At 40.5% G+C, this 2,972-nt stretch overlaps 1 long non-coding RNA gene across 1 annotated transcript; it reads right to left on the bottom strand.

Annotated features, from left to right (window-relative positions):
- Positions 1 to 1,374: 1,374 nt before the first annotated feature.
- On the bottom strand, positions 1,375 to 2,007 carry LOC142376202 (uncharacterized). Its single transcript, XR_012769348.1, has 3 exons — positions 1,864 to 2,007; positions 1,696 to 1,763; positions 1,375 to 1,587 (listed from the first exon to the last, which is right to left on the bottom strand). It is a non-coding gene; the product is annotated as an uncharacterized LOC142376202 (long non-coding RNA).
- Between the last annotated feature and the right edge of the window lie 965 nt (positions 2,008 to 2,972).

The raw sequence follows: 2,972 nt of genomic DNA on the forward strand, positions 1-2,972 counted from the left end.
GTACTTTCCATTTTTTACCAAAAATACTTTGTTGCTCCACCAACTTGCAAAACTCTGGCTTTGTGCCTCTCTGAGGTCTTTCTGTATCAAGATATTCTGCCAACTTCTGACCTTCCGCATCAACTGCATCGACATCCGATGATTTCCAAGTGCAAATTGGAGAAGTTTGGTGTTTTATAGCTGCTACAACACTACTGGACATTAAAATATTGCTAACAGACTGATTACTATGACTAACTGTTCCTAAAATAAGAGAAGGGGGGAACCGCTCTGAACACCTGCAAGAACTGGAGTTAACACACTGACCTCTTGTTTGGCTGCACTCGAAATCCACCGACACCTCAAGCATCTACAATGACATTAGAAAACATAATTTCTTTCATTTGTATTCATTTCTTTATATTTACTACCAAAAATGTTGTTATACAAACCTCCCGGTCAGAAACGAGCTCGGACGGACAGACAGACACCAACCCAGGACAGTCAGACGCCTCCCGAGAATGGGGAGAAGGCACCACGTCGCAGACATCCACCTGTTTGGATGTTGCCTCAACCTATAAAACAAAATCATTACATTAATTCATCTGAATTTAAACCAAGATTCCAAATAATTTAGACCAAGTGTTTTCAGTAATACACTTTATGGTTTCATATTACTTACATATTTAACATAATAAAAAGCTAAATATGGACCACACTTACATTCTTCTTCACAGACACAAGCCCCACACCAACAGCGGCAGGAGTTACGCTCGGTGTGGCTGAAACCTGAAAGACAAAGACAAATAAATTAATTATGAACAATTATCCTCATTAAAGATCTGAAAAGTTAACACGCTTAAGATTTTACAAACCTGCTGTCTCACACGCCTGGTCCTTAAGACAGCTGGTTTCTTGACACGTTCCACAGGCTTCATCTATAACACAAACAACATGTCAGATCTGTGTCTTTTCTAAAAGACAATACTGAGACTATATTTTGAAATACACTTTGCTGCAACTTACCTCGTTGCCTGTGTGAACAGCTGCCACTGCCAATGGAGAAACTTTTTCCATGGCAACCAACAACTCAGGTGAAAAACGAACAGGATTCAGGGGGATGTAACATTCCTTCAAAACTGGAGTAGCAATCTGTTACACAAAAATTGAAATAATGAATATACTAATCACATTAAAAATGCTTTACAACAAGTGGTTGTGAAACACTCACCTTATCAGGAACCACCCTTTCCTTGGGTGAATCAGAGTCAGATTCCCCCGAATGGCTCCTCTATAAAAAGAACACACAAAAGCCATTTCAGAACATTACACACCAACTTAAATCCCATCCTTGCATAAAAGTACATTGGGAACAACAAGCTTCCTTACCTTCCTGCCGTATCTCACGGTTGTCCACTCTGGAGGCGGTGGACGTGGGACTCGTTCCACTCCCTTCACAACCAGACGTGGCACATACCTCGGCTTATACGGGGCAGCTGCCTGACTCGTGGCCAGTGGCTTGGGTGCAGACAGCTCCAGGAACTGATGCGCAAACACCCAAATGCGATCACTGAGGATGCGCATCCCCTTGTTGTCGTCAAGGTGAATCTAAACCAAAATAAAAGGTATATAAATCAGCAAAACAACAGACAAGTAAAATAAGTATTGAATATAAATTCTCACCACTTTCTAACTTCAGAATAAGATTGTACTTACTCCATCATAACTCCACAGATCGACGCGACTTAGGGGGAAGTCCTCGGCAATGGAATAAAACGGCATCTCTGAAAAGAAAAATATGTATAATTATACAAACATCCTTTTCACCAAAGACAACTGCCATCAAAATACTGGAAATGAACTCAGAATTATTTTACTCCATACTTAGATTTGCCGAAACACGATGATACTCCTGCTGGAATAGCTCCTGTTTCTCCATGGATTCCGTCAAGCGTGGAATCATACCGATACAGAACACCTAGAGGAAGAATTGCATTATCAAATTACTTTATTTACAAATACATCAACTACTGATGCTTGGTGTTTTAAGTTTTTTTATTTCTCTTTTGTTACGTTGTTCTTCTTATTCCTTCTTTAATGTGAAGCACATTGAATTGCACTTGTGTCTGAAATGCGCTATATAAATAAACTTGACTTGAAAATAAAATAACACACCTTAGTGCAGTGCTCACGAACTGCCTCAAGGTACAACTTAAAGGCCCGTCCTGCCTCTTGGTGGTTGATGCTGGACGTGAGGTTGTTGGATGGAGCAAAAACGCAAATAGCGTCAGGACGACGAGGAAGTACGACCTTCTCAACCTCCTTGCGCAGCTGATCTGCGTCAGCCCCTGGAGTCGACATAAAGGCAAAAGATACGAAACCTCCTTGCATTTTAACAATGCCATCTGCCAAGGACCGCAAATGGGACGCCCCGATAACAAGAACCAGCTATGGGAGGAAAAAAAAAAAAAAAGACAAATTATAGCAAACTGACAATAAGCAATCCATTTCTACATTGTATATTTGAATAGCATGAAAATTTTCATACTTTCTTATCAAGGCTCCCATCCGGAATGACCAGCTTGTGACGACGCCCAGTATGCTCGCTGATTGGCCATTCGTTCGCTTTGTGTCGCCGCCCAGTTCCGCGGCCTATAAAGGAAAAGATATATATTAATCACTGAAAACAATATATATTAGCACACAGAATATACAAATACTCTCCATTCTTTAATAATATATAAATGATACTCACGGCCAACAAAGTCACTGGATGGCGTTGGTACGCCAATGCGCTGAACAGGCGAAGCCTCAGCACGGCGACGAGCAGCTTGAGATCTACGACTAGTTCGTGGCATCTGCAAATTGACATTAGAGAAATATGACAAAAACATAAGGGATTACAGCACATTCTCAATGATGAGAAGACAATATACAAAAAGACAACTACTAAAATCTGTTAAAAATACATATATTTACAAGAGCAAATACTA

This window comes from Odontesthes bonariensis, unplaced genomic scaffold (assembly GCF_027942865.1).
Source record: "Odontesthes bonariensis isolate fOdoBon6 unplaced genomic scaffold, fOdoBon6.hap1 scaffold_208, whole genome shotgun sequence".
In the NCBI taxonomy this organism is placed as follows: domain Eukaryota; kingdom Metazoa; phylum Chordata; class Actinopteri; order Atheriniformes; family Atherinopsidae; genus Odontesthes; species Odontesthes bonariensis.